The following is a 19,587-nucleotide window of genomic DNA, read 5'->3' on the forward strand; positions in this document are numbered from 1 at the left end:
ACACACAACCACAAACACCATACCACACACACAACACCACACACACAACACCACACACACAACACCACACAAACACAACCACACACACGAACACAACCACACCTACACCCACAACCACATACAACCACACACACAACCACACAAACACACACACAACTACACTGAAAACCAAACCGTCAGTGCACACTTTCACCACGCACAGACACCATCACTCATCAGTACACGCTTTCACCACACACGAAGACCACCAGCCATCATTGCACACTTTCACCGGACACAGACACCACCAGTCATCAGTGCACACTATCACCAGGCACGCACACACCACCAGCCGTCACTGCACGCTTTCACCAGGCATACACACACCACCAGCCGTCAGGGCACAATTTCACCATTCACACACACACACACCTCCAGATGTCAGTGCACGCTTCTAACTATCGCCCTCACTCTATCGCCCTCCCTCTATCTATCTATCTATCGCCCTCCCCCTATCTATTGCATCACCACAGCATCACTCAGCACCACCACAGCATCACTCAGGGGCACCACAACATCACTATGCTCTAGCACAGCATCACTGAACGCCACAGCATCACTGAACGCCGCAGCATCACTCAGCGCCACCACATCACTCAGCGCCACCACAGCATCAACCTGTACAACCATTCAACAACTGGTTCAAATATGTTCTCTCAATGTTTCAAGCTTTATTACAAATGTCACAAAAAGATGTTAATATTTCACTTCTGTTCTTGTATTTTCGTCACAATAAATACACTGAACATAATCTTCACAAAAGTTATTTACAAAAGTTTAAGCTATTGCCATTCTAAATTACAATAACTTTTAAGTATTCATTATTTAAAAACATGAAAAGCCATTGTTATTTGTAATATCAATACATCTAAGTCACGTAAATACAACACATATTGCATTACAAATGCTATAGGTGTCACATTTGCGAAAGTTAAAACTATTGGTATTGTAAATGACAAAGCTATTAATTTCGCTATTTTCAAAACCAACACATAAATAAAACATTTGTCATTTACAAAACCAATAGCTCAAACTTTCCTAATGCGAGACCTATAGCATTGCAAATGCTTGTTGTTTTTGTCTCCACAGTGTCTCTTGGTCCTGATGAGAACCCCCATATCGATTGGGGTTTGAAACACGCAAACCTCTTTGTTTCCACTACCAAACAATTGTGTTTATTTTGTGATTAGGGTTTTTGGTGCACCCTGAAGATAATTTTAGAACTTTAGGAACTTAGAAATTTTCTTGTGATCATTATATGTCACAATGCTGTGTATGCAATTATGTGCACCACAAAATTAGAACCTATTAGTGCTTTGTTTGGTGGGTGTTAGGACCTCTTTTTGAGTTTAAAAAAGTCATATTGGCCCAAAAGGACTTTGTGGTGTGTGGTGAGTGTGGTAATTGTTTGAATGAAGATGGAATGAATGTGACAGTGTGTCTGTAACAGTGGTGATAGTGATTGAAAACAGTAGTGTGTAGAAGGTATTTATTAGATGTTTTGTGTATTATATGTATGAACATGTTCCCTGTATGTGTTTCTCAAATGAAGAAATCTTTGAATATTGAAAATAAAGGCTACTAATGAGCGTATGGTTGCTTGGTTTGGATATCCCTGCATCATTCATTCAATTGGTTGAAATTTCCATCAGTACTGGCATTTTGGTTGTTTATTGGTTTAGTGGACTCAGCCTTACTAATTAGAGTCCGGCCCATTATTGTTATACAGTCATTATGTGCTTTATGGCAGACCTCCTCCAGGAGATCCGAGGACATGATGACACTTCCCTGCCAACTCAAAGACGCAGTGCAGGATATCTTGACATGGGTACCATCCTTTACCAAGAAAGAAGCAATATTGCCGGCTGCCAGGGGCAAAGCTGAACTGGTGTTCCGGGACCACACTGTACAACTGTATCAAGATCTGTCTACTATTATACTGCGGAAGCGGGGAGAATTTAAACTGGTCACCAGCAAATTCCGTGACCTGGGGTTTCACTACCAGTGGGGCCAACCCTTCGCACTCTTGTTCACGATGCAGAGCCGGCGCTGCTCTTTAAGGTCACTCACGGAGGCGAAGCACCTGCCCGGACTTACTGATGACACTTGCAAGCGTGATGACCGTCCAGCTCGAGACACACCCGAAAAAGATCCCTGAGCGGTTTGGACCACGGTCATACCGCAACGCCCCGATAAACGATAGACAGAGGCATCCACGCAGGAATCCAAACGAATTATGATCCATCACTTCTGCAGCCTGGTGGAAGGGGTGGGAAGAGGAGGGGGCCTCTCCGACGTGCTCTACTACAGGCTCTCTCTGAACACAAACACTCCACTCCACTTTTATTGGCCTCCATGTCAATACTGACGCTGTCCCGTGAAATCACTTGCATTCTACTGGCGGCGCTGGGCCGTAGAGCCTAGGGGAGACTTTCTACTCACACTCTGCAAGGAACTCTGTTCCTCCTCTGATGTCCATACCCTGCCAACTTTTTCCTTAGGAGAGTGACTCCTCTAGCGGGTCCAGAAAACTCGGGGCTAGCCTCCGCAATGTGTGGAAGTCACTGTTGGGCCCAGTTGGTCCCTTATTTCTATTGGTTGTATTTTATCTTTCTTTTCAGGTCCACTCATATTGCGGGGGGTCTCTGCCATGATAAGCGAGGGTCCTGTCCAACATGAGGACTGGCAGGAGGCACTGGTTCACACAATATTGCCCCCGCGCTGCCATTTCCAATGGATTCCCAATGCTGGGGGCTTAGTATGGGTTCTCTTTGGGCTGCTATCCTCTGGGGCGAGTTTGGTGGCGACGGCTTCCCTTTTCTTATAGGTCCAGCATGCCCTTTAGAGCTACTCTCCTTCCTGCTGTAGTGCACCTTACACGCACCACTTGCAATCATGTCGATGGCAAGAGGCATTAAATTGATATCTCTGAATTTGAGGGGCCTAAACGTCCCAAACAAACGCAAGCAAGTCTGGTGATATTTACTGCAACACAACCCTGATGTCATCCTCCTGCAGGAGACCCACCTGCTGACGGCTTAGTGCCACCACATGGCGCCCCCAAGATACCCCAAGCACCATAGGGTGTGCACGAATACAAAGACTGGGCTATGCATCCTTTGTAAGGCTGGCTTCTACACCTCAGTCACTAGGGTGGTCCGGGATGGGGAGGTACTCTACCTCACTCTTCATCTCCTTAGGGGTCATCAGAAACTCACATTGCTCAATATTTATGCACCAAATACCTCACAGGACACTAACGTCAGGTAGCGTTTGTGATAACATTTATAGGGGGTGGAAAGTGACATTGTAGTGTGTGGGAATTCCAATCTGGTGTGGGACCCCATCCTTGACTGCTGTAGAGCCACATTCCTGCATACGTGGGCTAGGTCGTTGCATTTCAAGATATTGAAAATCTGGGCTCAGTCGACGCTTGGCGCTACAAACACCCCAACACACGGCACTACCTCTTTTACTCACACGTACATACCTCCTACTTCCGCATCCACTACGCTCTTGTTACCCACTCTCTCCATTGCCACGTAGACATCATAGAGCGGTTGGGCATTTCTATCTCTGTCCATACACACTTAGAGCTGACATGGGAGAGCAGTAACTACTAAACTAGGGCCATGGGTCCTTGGATCTTGCGCTCACAACTCTTATGGCCCCAGTAGTTGTGGCGGAAATACGAAAAGGCATCTCTGAATACTTCTCCCTTAACGCCCTCCCTGAAACCTCACTGCATACTCTCTGGAAATACTTTAAAGCCACCCTCCAGGGACAATCACATCCATTGCAATTGCTCGAGGGCGGGTGTCCAGGCAAATGGAATCCAACCTCACAGCGGAAATTAAACAATTGGAGCAACTGAACAAAGCTAAACCCTCACTCCGCACTAAGCTGCAGCTTGCAATGCTGCAGGGCCAACTTTGCACACATTGACGGGAAGGGCTGAGGGTGCACTATTGGAGTTGAAACAACGCTACTATGAGGAGGGTAACAGGGTGGGCAGGCTCTTGGCTCTTGGCTCCATCAAGAGCATGCTAAGACCCATATTGGGCAAACTGCGGTCAGACGACAGGGCTCAGGTGACATCATAATGAGACAAACTTCAGACTTTCCACAATTACTATCAAATGTTATATTCTCAAGAAGAGCCGCTCCCGGGGATGATCAGAGCTTACCTTGATGCCTGCACCTGGGAGCATTTGCATCCACAATATGCTGATCTCCTTGATGAGCCGATTACTCTTGAGGAGCTTCAGGCGGCAGTCAAGGCACTTCCCCTGGGTAAATCCCCTGGGCCCGATGGCCTCTAAGCTTCCTTTTATCGGTCTTCCTAACTGATCTGCAAGATCACTTAGTGCAGCTATTCATCTCATTCTCACATGAAACAGGGCTTATGCCTACGATGGCTTTGGCAGGAATCTCTATCATACACAAGGCAGGCAAAGACCCGGCTTTGTGCTCTTCTTACCGTCCTTTAGCCCTGCTCAACATGGAGGCAAAGCTTTTTACTAAAATATTGGCTCTGAGGCTGGAACCCTACATTCTGGGCCTCATTGACCCGTATCAAGGCGGCTTTATACGCAACAGACACAGTGCTGACAATGTTCGCCACATAGCTCACCTAGTGGAAAAGCCGCACTGTCATAACATACCCTCATGCCTCCTCTGATTGGACACAAATAAGGCCTTGGATGGAGTAAATTGGTCCTTCCTCCATGCCGGTAACAATTGAGCTGGGATCGGGTTTGCTCTCCCAGATAATGGCCTCGTACGTAGCGCTGGTGGCCAAGGTGCGGGTCAATGGACAGCTCAGGAAACCAGTTACCATAATGTGTGCTATGCGGCAGGGGTGCCCGCTATCGCACTTATTGTTTGCCCTGGCAGTTGAGCCTCTCGCCATTACAATTAGCAACACGTACGCTGTGGGAGAAATCTCCTTTGGGGGCCAACCCCACAAGATTAGCCTCTTTGCGGACTATCTACTCCTCACACTCTCTCAGCCTGAGATCTCCCTCCCAAGAGTTGTGACTTGCCTCCAGGCCTATGAGGTAGTATTGGGCTTTCGGATCAATCTGACCAAGTCCTCGGTGCTCACTCTGAACATCCCTGGCCAGGACCTCCCAGCCTTGCAGCATCTAGCACCATTTTAGTGGTCCCAGGCTGCCATTAAATACTTAAGCCTCAATATCTGAAAGAAACACATAGTGATAGATACCTTAACTTAGAATTACCCCCAGGTGTCAGACTGGATCCGGAAAGTTTTCGTCAGCAGTACCCCTGTGCGTCGGTAGGCCTCGTTGTGCGGTTACGCGTGCGTCGTTGGCACCGGGATGACGTCTCTGGAGCTAGTTGGATGCGCTGACATGCGTTCTTTCTTTTTCCCCTCCAGCAAGCGCAGATCTGGGAAGAGCAAGTACCCTCAGTCACTTTTTGACTGAGTTTTTTCTAGGCCTTTTACCTCATTTCTTCTGAGTCGATTGATGGTGTCGTAGGGTGGCCGGCTTCAAGAACTGCGGGCACTGTCACTGCATGATGTCGGTGACGGATCCGCACCGCGTGTGTGTCTACTGACTGGGGCGCGACCATGAATCCATGCCGTGCCCTGACTGCCGGGCCATGGCGCCGAACACTTTGCCGGGGCGGTCCCGAAAGTAGCTGGAAGTCCGGCAGTCGGCTCCGCGCTGCTCAGGGTCCCAGTCCCGTGGGAGGTCGAGGGACCGGTCGCCGAGCCATCACCATCGTTCTTCTGGTTCTAAGTCTTCGGACTCGTGGTCAGGTAAGTCGAAGCATTCCAAGAAGAAGTAGAAGAAGCGCCATTGCTCTTTGACTTCCCCTCGCGTGACGCAGCTGAGGGTGTGGGTGGTGACACCCTCGCGTTTCCGGCAGAGTCTGCGACGTCGCCGCTGACCTTTCAGGGTCCGTCGGTGACGCAAGCACAGGTGCAAGATTTTCTTGCTACCACGGCCCAACTCTTTGGGCCGTCTGGCCCCGCTGGTGCACCTTCCTGACCCGCGGGCCCGACTGGGGGTTCTGCCCTCCCGACGCCGGTGGCTTCGGCTCCGGCACTGCCTTCTACTTCGGCCCCAGCGCTGCAGGACCCCCCTCGATCCGGGCTCGGATCCCGGGCGACACCGGCTGACCTGATAACACCTCCACCGACGTCGACCCCACCTCCGGCACCACCTCTGACGTTGTCCGGTACTACTGCCAGCGTCGTCCCCGGTTTCAGCCTTGAGCGGGACGCGGCGCCAGGACGGCGTCGCTCGACGCCGATTCGATGGGGCCTTTTTACCCCTACGTCCGTCCTCCTTATTTTCAGCCTGTTTCACAGACTTCGGTGGAAGGGGAGGACTGGGAGGGGTCTGAGGACCCTCTCACACAACAGTGTGGTTATGACCCGGACTGGGCAGAGGATTTGGGGGATGCCAGTGGTCTAGACACCTCACCTGACCTTGGCATGCTGTCTCCTCCTTCCGTTGCTACGGAGGAGGGAGCAAGTTATGCAGTGGTGTTGTGTAGGGCGACCAAGGCTCTCCACCTCAAACTCCCTACAGTGGCCATCAGGAATAACCTCCTGACTGAAGTGCTTCAGCCGGCAGAAACCTTTTCGGAGCCCTTGCTGCCCTTTAATGATGCACTGTCTGACGTTCTTTTGGGCACTTGGTCCAGGCCCAACACAGGGGCTCCTGTGGACAGGAACGTAGCCAAACGCCATCGCCCGGCTCCGGGCGGCCTCTTCTTTCTCTCCCAACACCCCACCCCTGAGAGCTTGGTTGTCCAAGCCTCTGCATCCCAGAGCGCATTCCCTTCTGCACCCCCGGATAGGGAATCGAAGAAGCTGGAGCAGCTTGGCAAGAAGCCCTTTTCATCTGCCAGCTTAGGGCTGCGGTCGGTGAACACTGCATGCCTCTTGGGCCGTTACTCCCACTCTGTGTGGGACATGGTTGCGCAGGTGCTGCCCAACTATCCGGAGGAGGCCCAGACAGTACTCTCCCAAGCTATTGCAGCTGGGAGGGACGCAGCTAAGTTCACTATTCGTTGTGGGCTTGATACCGCCGACTCGCTAGGCAGGGCGATTTCCGCGATGGTGGCGCTTCAACACCACACCTGGCTGAGAACCACTGGCTTCTCGGGGGATGTCCACAACACTTTGATGGGCATGCCCTTTGATGGCATTCGCCTTTTTGCCAATGAAGTGGATAGTGCATTGGAGCGCTTTAAGGACTCACGGGCTACGGCCAGGTCCTTGGGCCTGTCGGCCACTCACCTCCTCCACCTTCTGCTTTTCGCTCCTTTCGTGGTCACGGAAGGGGTGCTCCAACACGTTCGTTCAAGAGCCACAGGCCTGCGCAGCAACAACCTCAGCACGGCGGCGGGACCCGCCGAGGCAGTTCTGGGGGCCAGCTGGCAGGTCAGTCCACCCCACAGCATCCACTTCAAAGCCTTCCTAGTCCGACCTTTCAGGCCCATCAAATGCCAGTGGGCGGCATAATACGCCATCATCTCCCCCACTGGCGCAACATCACCTCGGACAGGTGGGTGCTGCAAATCGTCCTATCTTGGACCTCAGGGATAGCAACGACTTCCTCCGGAAGGAGAAGTTCAAGACGTTGAGGTTAGCTCAGGTCTTGTCTGCTCTCGACCCTTGAGACTGGATGGTAGCGTTGGACTTTCAGGACGCATATTTCCACATCCCCGTCCTGCCGGCCCACCAGTGGTTGCAGCTCATCTGCACGGATCAGGGGTTCCAGCCTTCCCCTATCTCGACTACTGGCTGTTGAAGGCGGGTTCGCCCCAGGCAGTCATTTCCCACTTCCAGACTACGGCCGACCTCCTGCATTTCCTGGGGTTTTCCATCAACGTGCCGAAGTCGCACCTGATTCCCTCTCAGAAGCTTCTCTTCATCGGAGCAGTTCTGGACTTGGTGCAGTTTTCGTTTATCCTCCCGAGCAGCGAGTCTAGGATATTCAGGCTATGATTCCGATCTTTCAGCCTCTATCCCGGGTTTCGGTCAGGATGACCTTCCAGCTACTGGGCCTGATGGCCTCCTGCATCCTGCTAGTGGATCATACTAGGTGGCATATGCAAGCTCTGCAGTGGGACCTGGAGTTCCAGTGGGCACAGCATCAGGGCAACCTGTCCGATCATGTCCTGATCTTGGAGGGCACTGCACGACAATTGCAGTGGTGGCTCACGAATCGTGATTGAGTCCGTGGTAGATCCCTCTTCCCTCCCCAACCGGAACACACAGTTGTGACAGACTCGTCCCTTCTGGGATGGGGCGACCACATGGGAGAGGCTGAGATCAGAGCCCTCTGGTCTCTGGCGGAGTCCCAGCTCCATATCAACCTTCTGGAACTTCGGGCGATCAGACTTGCACTGGAGGCATTCCTTCCCTCTGTCATGGGGAGATTAGTGCAGATGTTCACAGACAACACCACTGCCATGTGGTACTGCAACAAACAGGGCGGGGTGGGGTCGTGGACCCTATGTCAGGAGGCTCTGCCCCTCTGTACATGGCTGGAACATCAGGGCATTTCCCTGGTGGTTCAACACCTGGAAGGTTCTCTGAATGCCAGGGCGATCAAACTCAGCCACCGGTGCATGATGGATCACGAATGGCGTCTGAACTCGGACGTGGCGCAAGGTCTGTTTTAGCAGTGTGGAGAGCCTTGGTTATATCTATTCTCACCGAAGAGAACGCGCAATGTCATCAGTTCTGGGCGTTGGAATTTCCATGGCGGCACTCGCTAGGCGACGCTTTTCATTGCGGTCCACTAAACGCCTTTCCGCCTATACCACTTCTACCCAGAGTGCTGAAGAAGATCAAGCGCGACCGGGCCCAAGCCATTCTTGTGGCTCCGGTCTGGGCTCAAAGAGTATGGTATCCCGAGCTACTCAGCATGGCGATCGATCCCCCGCTTTGACTGCCTCTTCGGGAGGATCTTCTGTCGCAGCAGCAGGGGAGGGTCCTCCACCCGAACCTGTCCAGCCTCCACCTCCTTGCGTGGAGATTGAGCAGAGGCAGTTGACGTCTTTTGACCTGCCTCCCGAAGTTTGTGATGTTATCTTGGCAGCCAGGTGTCCCTCCACAAACACAGTATACCCCTGCAGGTGGAATACATTTGTGGCATGGTGCACAGCAAAGGCTGTGGATCCCCTTTCTGCCCCTCTTTCAGAGGTCCTTTTATTTCTCCTTTCTTTGGCCCAGCAGGGCTCTGCTCTGTGCACTGTCAAGGGCTATCTCTCGGCCATTTCAGCCTTTTTACGGGTTCCTGATCAGCCTTCCCTTTTCAAGTCCCCTGTTGTAAATAGATTCTTAAGAGGCATTACTCATCTTTTCCCTCCTGTTCCTTTCATAGTGCCTCAGTGGGACTTGAAGCTGGTTCTGACCTATCTGATGTGTGCTTCCTTTGAGCCACTTCACAACTGTCCTCTTCGTCTTCTCACTTTAAAGACTGCTTTCCTGGTTGCTATCACTTCTGCCATCAGAGTGAGTGAGCTCCAGGCTCTTTCTTCTAAACCTCCTTTTCTCTCTGTCCATCCGGACAAAGTTGTTCTAAGGACTCGTCCACCTTTTCACATCGGGCAGACTATCACTTTGCCCACCTTCTTTCCGCCTCCGCATCCCTGAAAAGAGGAAGAGAGGTTTCACCGTCTGGACCCAAAACGTGCGCTCTCATTCTACCTCAACCGCACACAACAGTTCCGGGTGGATGACCAGCTCTTTGTTGGCCATGTTGGTGCCAAGAAAGGTCGGGCCGTGCAAAAACAGACGATCTCTCGTTGGGTCGTTCTGTGCATTAAGGCTTGGTATTCATTGGCTAAAAAGGAGCCTCCAGTGGGGCTACGCGCCCATTCTACCATTGCGACGGCAGCCACTACTGCTTTGGGACGGGTAGTTCCCTTGCATTACATTTTTCAGGCAGCTACGTTGGCCTCGCTGCACACGTTTACCAAGCATTATTGCCTAGACAGCCAAGTCCGGAGAGACTGCTTCTTTGGCCTTTCTGTTCTCCAGGACTTTCTGGTGTGATCTTGGTTCGCAGACCCACCACCGGGGTTGGTATTGCTACGGTATCTATTCTAAGGTAAGGAATCTATCACTACGTGTTTCTTTCAGATGCGCAAGTTACTTATCTTCGATAATGCTATATCTGTAAGGAATATTAGTAGTGATAGATTTCTTACCGCCCCACTCATCCTCCCCGTTCTGCAAACTGATTTCTAGGGTTAAGGTCATCCCTTTCAGGGCCCTAGTTTCATGGTACCAGTGGCCAGTTTCTTGCATGGCTCTGCGTTCCTGGTGCGGAAAGTCGCGTACAGAACTGACGTCAGAGCACCTGGGCGCGTTTAAGTAGCTCCAGAGACGTCATCCCGGTGCCAGCGACACACGGGGAGCCGCACAACGTCGCCTACAGATGCGCAGGGGTACTGCTGACGAAAACTTTCCGGATCCAGTCTGATGCCCGGGGGTATGCTAAGGTAAGGAATCTATCACTACTAACGTTTCTCACAGATATATCGTTACCGAAGGTAAGTAATTTGTGCATCACTCCTACACTCTCCTCTTGGTCTCAGGCTAACTGGCCCCACCTACCCGCTCCACCTTGGTCGACTTTCAGAGATGGAAACCCCCACACATTTCCTGGATGAGGTGCGTGAATGTCGTGAAAATGAATGTACTTCTGCGGGTCCTCTAGCTTTTTCAGACTCTGTCTATGCCAATTCCGCAGGAAGACATCCTGCTCTTACAACACGACATCCGAACTTTTATCTGGAACTGGAAGTCCCCTGGATAGCCAATAAGCTATTGATGTTCCCGCAGTATAGAGGAGGCCTGGCGTGTGCCAAGCTTCTTGAGTATTACAGGGTGCACACTTGCATTATATCTCTGAGTGGGTGGTCAGAGAGAGTAGGAACCACTGGTTCCACATGGACCGAACGATAGCGTGTCGGCCACTGTGGGATGTGGCATGGCTGCCCAAACACACCCGTCCGTGTAGTGCGTACATTGCCACTCTGACTAGGACGGTACTCGATGTTTGGGTCCAAGTGGCTCCTAAAAAAGTTCTGACTACCTTATACTCCCCAAGTGCTCTCTCCTCTTTCATTCCGCATCAGGTGCGTGAGGGGGAATGTCAGACTCTCTGTGACTTATTTACATGGGACGTCATGAATTTCTTTGATCAGTGCAGAGTGGACTATCAGCCCACAGCTTGAGTATTTGCAACTGTGGCATTGGACATTACACCCATCGGTATATCTGGCTGCCATTCGGCCCTCTTTGAGAAGCATTTCCGCACTTATACTGGTTCAAGAAGCCTCATATGCAACACTTAGCAGGTGCGTTAACACTCTACACCAATGCGTACCCATACCTACTGTTAGAAACGGGGTAGCATGGTGCAGAGCGGGCGGGCCAAACTCCAGAGGACATGTGCAAAGCATCCACTCAGTGCGCACAGGCGACACACAAGGCACACTACAAACAGAGACCACACCAGTTTTGGTGAAAAGAATAACTTTTGTATTGCCAACACAGTATAATAATCACAGTACTTTACACTTCGCCAACTGGCGCCAAGGCAGTATTTACAAGGAGGGGGGTTATTTACAGGGCAGGGCCAATTGGGCCGCTGCCAGAACCATCGCTAAGGGACAAAAGATAAGTGAAAAAGGTAAATCCATCCGTCTCAATCCTGCAAGGTAGACGTAAAGCATTAACATTTGGCATAAGGTAGGACCTGAAGCGTAGATCACAGTGACATAACACATTAGGCAGGAACATCTGCAATAAAACCTCTTAGCATGACATTCACCATAGGCCTGGAATCAGGCAGGATTAGATGGGGCATACTCTAGCAGGGGACATCATCCTAAGGGTAGGAGCATTAGGCCTAAAAGCACATTATGCATTTCATCAGCATCCCCTGCAAAAAGAACATTAGGTGTAGAATGCAGATATCCTGGTATGGTATTTGGCCCCCCTAGGCATATAACTTCTCTGGGTATAAGGCATTAACCATGAGCCTCGCATAAGATGTCAGTCCAGCCCATGAACACAATATACACAAGCCTGAAAGGAACACATTATGAACCAAATGCCCACTGCATAACAACCTTTGCATAAATCACATTTGCCTGCACATGAGCAGTAGGGGCAAACAGCATATCCTGTCCTAGGCATGGATCATGAGGCATGACATTAGCAGAAGGCTCATTGGTCGTAACCACAAAATAAGCAGGGCGAACCTGGGGCACCTACAACATAACATCGTACACTGACGGGAGGCATTCTTATGAGCAGATATCGCATTAGGAATACTCATAGGACATTAGGCACGAGTCCCAACAGGGAAAATAACCTCATTAGCATAAATGCATTAGCAACGTCATCCGTATTAGGCCTTAAACACACTAGGCGCTACACGATCAGCGTACTGCCCAATCACACTAGCTCTGGGGCCTAAACATAAGGCATCAGCATTAGCATGCCCTTTAGGAAGAATCACAGTACCGCCATGTGCTCTCTATAACGGCATGAGGCATTGAATCACATTAGGCACAAACACGCTAGCATGTGGCATGACACCTGCATTAGCCTAGAGCCTCCCCCTGGGCTCAACACCAGTGGTAGCGGCCTAACCTTGTATTCAAAAATACCGGCCCAACATTACAACTGCCCACTGTCCAGCGGGGCAGTTGTGAACAGCACTGTTCAGTCTTGGTTAAGGTGGAGCCCCTCTTCTGAGACTCGGGTACTGGAAATATGCCCAACGTCGCAGGTGCCCGCTGACAGACGGGGCACCTGTAAAGTCAGTCCGGTCACCGGGGGCGGGCACCGACCATGTGCCCTGACGCACTCCCACAACCGCAGAATGACTGAGCCCCACACTCACAGGCTCTCTCCTAGTTTGTTGCTCCTCCTCGTGGGGCTCTTGACGTCTTCTTTCCACTTAGGTCGCGGGGCTCTCCTCTGAGCATGAGTCCCGTCAGCAGCAGCGCCGCCTCGCCGGACTTCACCCGGGCCCACTCCTGGTACCCCGGGACTTAGGTGTGGAGCCCTCCGGCTCTAAACTCCCGGCACTTCCCGCTCTCGCCCACAATCAGGCTCCCGGATGCCTGACTTCCTTCCCAGCGGCAGGGCGGAGCTTCCTAGTGGGGCTCCAAGCTCCTAGCTCGTCTCGGGCCGTGTGCCAATCAAGGCGCAGCTCTCTGGGGCGCGGCCGATGACACGGCCGGCGCCCCGGTTGCCAAGCAACGTTTGCTGGTGCGTCCCAGGCCTAGAACAGCCTTCGTTGGAGCCGTGGCGGCCCTCCCTCGGCCTCAGGGACCGCAGCGGTACGCAGGGACACATCGCTTCTTCTCTCCGCAGCGCCTGGACTCCGGGGGTGATCCCGGTACACAGTGCCCGCTCTCAGGTACCCGGGCAACAGTGGTGATTCTGTTCTCGGTGGCAGTATGCGGGGTGGGCTCCCGCTGGGTTAATTCAGTGCACCAACATTAGGTAGGCACACGCCAGAGGACACCAAAACACCGACTAGGCACCCGTAGTTTTAATTGGGCAAAAGCGTGCCAAAACACGGGGTGGGCAGCCGCGGTATCTTCACTTCCCAGCTCTCTCGGGCTCACCTCCTGTGGGTCATGAAGAAGGGCGCTAGATAGGCGCAGAGCAGCAGGCAGCTGGACTGGCAGAACTCCCAAGCAGAGCCCAGTCACTTAAAATATAGCACTCTTGTAGCACAGCGCTACAGTACAGTCCAGGACCCACGTAATAACGAATCACCCCCGTTCCTCACGTCCTTCTTCTTCCTGGGGGAGTAAGTTACAGTGCTCACCATGCGCTGGAAGGCACAGTCCATGGGGGTATAGTGCTTTCTCAGCCCAGCGCTACAGAGCACACACACTCCTCTTCTCTTGGCACTTTTAGATGTAGCGCTCGCGAGGCGTAGTTCCCACCAGCAGCCTCAGGGACCTAGGATAGCGCTCCTTCCTTCTTCAGGGGCCAGGTAGCACAGCAGCAGCCACTACTGGGCAAGGTCACGAGTCAGTGGGCACTCATCAGGACAGGGCGGTAGGTCTTAGAAACCATCCTCCTCTGTAGCTTGCCACTCCTCCTCTACAGCAGCCTTGACTCGTGCAGAGGGGTTTTCACTAGCCCTGTGGACAGCAGAGGGGTTTCAGTTGGGTGCAGGGTCCAGCACGCAGGCCCAAGTGGCGGTACCCCCCTGGCAGCAGGTCCCCTCACGTTCATGTCCCTGCTCTGTCTGAGCACATGGTGGCACAGCCCCCCTACTTATACGCCCCTCACCCCACCTACCAGACAGTGCCAGAAACTTCTAGAAGCGTCTGGGGAACTGGTTCTTAACTGGCTCAGGGGTGCCAGGCTTTCCCTCCAAAAGCTGGGATGGCTGGGAACCGAACAACTAGATGCTAACCCACCACAGTCAGGTGGCACAATACACAGCCATGGCATCCATTTTAAACGCAGCATGTTACCAGGGTACATTCTTATGATAGGGGAAGTATAGGTGCGCACACCATTGTATTACATTTAACATGACATCTCACACCACACATTGCCTAAGCATTTCTCTACCATGGGGGAGACATCCTAAAATAGGGGGGTGAAAAGCGAAGAATTTTGGGGGAAAATGGGCCAAGCCAACACCTACCAGTCAACATGGCAGGCCACAACCCAGGTAGATATATCATCCAAGAAATGGGAGACTCTATGGCGAGATATACCCAAACCTTACTCCAGTCTCTCTCTCAAGGAAACCGCTTATGAATTGATATTTCAGTGGTACCACACACCGACCCGACTCTCCATCATTTACCTGGGAACATCTTCTCTCTGCTAGCGTTGGAGGGAGGGGGACTTCCAACATATTTCGTGGTCATGTAAAGTCATTACAACATACTGTAAAGAGATACTGGGTCACATTAAGGATTTTATAGGCTACCCGCTCCCGTCCTCATATTCGCTGGCATTTTGGGCATTAGGCCCATGGCTCTACAGGTAATGGCTCATGCACACTGGAAACTTATCAGCTACTTGCTCCTAGCAGCGTGGCAGCTTATAGCACGTATCTGGAAACAGACACCCCTCCCTCAATAGCACAATAGTTCACCTGTGTTTGGCATATTTTAGTTATGGAACAGATATCACACAATTTGGCAAAAACTGAAAAAAGTTCCAACGCTTGTGGAGGCCTCTAATTCAGTACCTTATGCGCATAGAGTTCACCTGCTTTAGTCCTGTGAAGCTCCAGATGCTCCAGCTTTTTTATTAAGATTACCACTCATACCCCACTTTTCTGCGATGGCCGAGACCTGGTAAAGGGGGGGTGCTTTACCCCCCGCTTCACGCGGGACACCATGCCCCCTCTGCTTGCCCTCCTTGCCGCAAACTTCAACATGTTCTTCTTATGTTTACTATGGATTCTTCAAAGTTTTAAATGAATGCTTAATCTTGTCTTTCTCGTTTGTTTTATTTGTGTACACAGCCATACTATGCTGCCGCCGGATTATTGTGCATTTGTCAGACAGTATCTCATTGCAACCTGCTATATTTCATGCATGTCTGATGTATTATTACTCTAAAGCAAATGCTAGTGCAGACATTTCCTGTGTCAATCGGAAATTCAGTCAAGACTGCTTATTGATCGTTTCCTCTAAAGTTGGTGCTGTGCTGTGTATGTACTGATGTTTGGATATACAATAAACAGAATTTGATTAAAAAAGCTCTTGATGAGGAGAACTGTCTGATGCGGTATATCATAGGCTCTCAGTATATGCCAGAGGCTGTCACAACGAGTACTGTTAAACGCTTTCTCAAAGCCATTGAAGTTGATGTATAATGTCTCTGCCACTCCGTGCATTGCTCTCTGAAGTTCCTTAGGGTAAGGATCTGTACACCCACACAGACTACATCTACTCATACTGTTACAGAGGCAGATCAGGCACCTGGACCCAGCACAGCTCAATCTTGCGATATGGCACCTGAAGCCTAGAGTTGGAGTATTTGCACCTACCACAAGAATGTATGTCCATCCTTTGGAAGGATAGACGCTCTACAACACACGCTTGCTCTGCAGCAAAATGGCAAAGATTTGCCAATTACTGCAGTACCAATAAAACTAACCCTTTAACCCTACAGTAATGACATAGCTACTAAAAAAGCAGGGTTAGCCTATACATGTTTATGGCTCCACCGAAGTGCAATCCCTGCTCACATGCAAAACAAACAGCATAACTCTCCGGTCAGAATAATAGTTGTCAAAGCTTTTATGAAGGGCCTCAAAAGGGTAATACCTCCACACGCCCCTCCGCCAAGTTTGGAACCTAATCCTAGTCCTGACTTACAGACTTTTTGGGCCACCATTTGAACATTTGCACTCATGCCTTTTCCAGTTCCTTTAATTGAAAGTAGACTTCCTTGTCACCATTACCTTCCTCTGGTGAATTAGCTAGTTACAAGCTCTTACCATACAAACATCTTTTATAGTGGTATGCAGGTCTCAGAACCACCCTAACTTCTTTCTAAAGGATATTCTTGCAACCTTCTAGGTGACAATGTTAAAGCCCTTTTTAGCACAACAGATGGCACTGTCATCAGTACTACTGTTGTTGTAAAAATCCACCCTTAAGTCAGATCACTTTTTAGAAACAATTTTTCAAAATATTTAAAATAAAGAAAGTTCTATATAAAGACCGAAAAATTTCAAACACTCAAACACAGACCTGTGAAGATCCTCCCACTTATACCGTGTGTTACCTGATTTTTCTAAAAAGTATCAAGCAGTGACACCTGGTGAGCATTAAAAGTGGGCACAAACATCTTCTGAACCCCTTCTCCATTTTGACGGTTACCTTAGTGAGGGATTGGGCCAAACCTTGTTCTGACCCACCCCTCATTCGACAAATTGCCAAGTGCCATCTCTCTGCTCCAAGCGACCCTGCTTTTCTCTCGCAGGACACTTCACCTGAAAGCCTAGTGGGGCAAGTTTTCACGAGCTGATCTAATCCCAACACATTTCCTACCGCTCCCCCCGACAGGGAATCTAAGCGGGTTAAGACGTTTGGCAAACATGTATTTCATTCCACCAGTCTGGCCATCTGATTTGTTGATGATAGCTGCTTATTGGGGTGCTACTCCAACTTTCATTGGAATTTGCTGGCACAAGTAGCCCTCTAGCGCTACCTGGGGTTTGTGGTGGGAGAGGGCATTTTCAGTTTCTAGTGCTCCTCTTTGGTCTCACCTGTGCCTCTCCGGGTGTTCACGAAAGTGATGACAGTGGTAACAGCACACCTTCGAAGGTCAGGAGTTCCATTCGTCCCTTAGCTTAATAAACCCCAGGAAATTGTTTGCCACCTCTAGACTACAGGGAACTTTCCGATCATCCCTGGGGTGCATCAGAGCCATTCAGGGCATGGTTCGGTTTCGTGCCATTACCCTGGGAAAGAGAGTCCAGGACTTTCAGGCTATGACCCTGATCTTTCAGGCTCGGTTTTGTAATTCAATGAGGTTGACTCTGAGGCTACTGGGGCCGATGGCCTCCTGCATCCTGCTGGTCGAGTATGCCAGGTGGCATATGCAGGCTCTGCAATGTAATCTGAAGATCCAGTTGGCCCAACATCAAGGAGACCACTCCCACTACGTTCAGATTTCGGAGGAGACTGCAAAGGACCTGCAGTGTTGATTGCTGGAACGTGTTTGGGTCAGCGGCATACCCTTCTCTCTACACCAACCGAAGCTCACACTGGTGACTAATGATTTGCTTCTAGGTTGGTATGGTCATCTGGAAGAGGTGGATATCAGAGACCTCTTGTCACCCACAGAGTCCCGTCTCCATATGAATCTCTTGGTGCTCAGAGCATCCATTACCATTGAAAACCTTCCTTTCGTCCATCAAAGGGAGGCTGGTACAGGTGCTCATGGACAGCACCACTGCCATTTGGTACTATAACCAACAGGGCGGATAGGGTCTGGGACACTGTGCCTCAATGCCTTGCATCTCTGGAAATGGCTGGACCCCCAAGGAATTTTGCTGGTGGTGAACCACTTGGCAGGATCTTTGAATGGGGGGCTGACAACCTCGCCCATCAACGACTCTTGCATCATGATAGTTACACCCCGATGAGGAGCAAAATGTCGTCTGCGAATGGGAATAACCTTGGCGCAACCGGGTTGCCACCCCCGAGAGCGTGCAATGTCAGCACTTCTGTGCATTGGAGTTTCCAAGGCGTCTCTCGTTCTGAGATGCCTGTGGAACTCAGGACTCCTTTATGCCATTTCACCGATATCACTCCTGCCTTGTGTTCTCAAGAAGACCAGGACCAACTGGGCCAAAGTGATCTTAGTGATACCAGATTGGCATTGAAGAGTATAGTATCCAGAACTCTTGGGCTTGGGTATATGTTCTCCAATCAGGCTACGCTTCCAGGAGAACCTGCTGTCGCAGTCCCAGGGCAGGGTTTTGCACTCTGGCCATTGCAAATTCCACCTTCATGCTTGGGGATGCAGCAGTGACAGCTGAACACCTTCGACCTTCCTCCAGAAGTGGTTAATTTCATTTTGGCAGCCAGGCAACCCTCAACAAAAACTGTACACGCCTGTCTTTGGACAAATTTGTGGTTTGGTCTGGTACACACCAGATAGACCCCTCCAGGCCACTTTTTCTCGTGTTCTGTTTGTTTTGTCTATTACCCACCAAGACTTTGCTTTGGGTACAGTTAAAGGCCATGTTTCAGCCTTCTTATGTTTGCCAGATCAGCTGTTCTTGTTTAAGTCACCAGTTGAGATGCTATTTTTGAAAGGGCTACATCATATGTTACTACTTCTACTTTTGTGATGCCCAATGGCTCTCACCTATTTGATGTGCACTCCTTTCGAGCCGCTTCACACCTGCCCCTTATGATTCCTTATCTTGCAAAACTGTATTCCTCTTCTCCATCTCCTGAGTACGGCGTGTAAGTGAGCTTCAGGCTGTCTCTGTTAATCCAACATACACCACCTTATTCCCAGACAAACAGTTTTTACGGACTCTGGCAACATTTCAGCCAAAAGTAGTGGCGCCTTTCGAAGTTGGTCAAACCATCACCCTGCTGGCGTTCCATGCTCCGCCTCATCCTTCTTAGGAGGGGGAGAGACTTCATTGATTGGACCACAACAGAGAACAGAGCTTCTACATAGATTGTACCAAAGACCAAATGATGGACAATCAGCTCTTTATAGGGTTTGCTGGAACGAAAAAAAGCAAAACTGTACAGAAGATAACTATCTCCCACTGGATCGTGCTCTGCATTTAAGATCTGCTAAGAATTGACTAAAAAGCAGCCTCTGGAAGGACTGTGTGCTCTCTCTACCAGGGCCAAAGCTGCTATCACTGTGTTAGCACGCTGAAGCCCTGTCCTGAACATTTGACAGGCAGCTAACTGGGCGTCCCTCCATATGTTCACAAAGCACTGTTGCCTGGACAGTCAAGTTCACTGAGTGGGGCAGTGTGAATTCTTAGTCCTGCAGGATTT

The 19,587-nt window shown here is 50.5% G+C and overlaps 1 protein-coding gene across 5 annotated transcripts in view; it reads left to right on the forward strand.

Annotated features, from left to right (window-relative positions):
- The window catches only part of TCP11L1 (t-complex 11 like 1), a 262,173-nt gene that overhangs the window by 228,914 nt on the left and 13,672 nt on the right, over nt 1-19,587 (forward strand). The window lies entirely within an intron of this gene.

This window comes from Lissotriton helveticus, chromosome 3_1, assembly GCF_964261635.1.
Source record: "Lissotriton helveticus chromosome 3_1, aLisHel1.1, whole genome shotgun sequence".
NCBI classification, from domain to species: domain Eukaryota; kingdom Metazoa; phylum Chordata; class Amphibia; order Caudata; family Salamandridae; genus Lissotriton; species Lissotriton helveticus.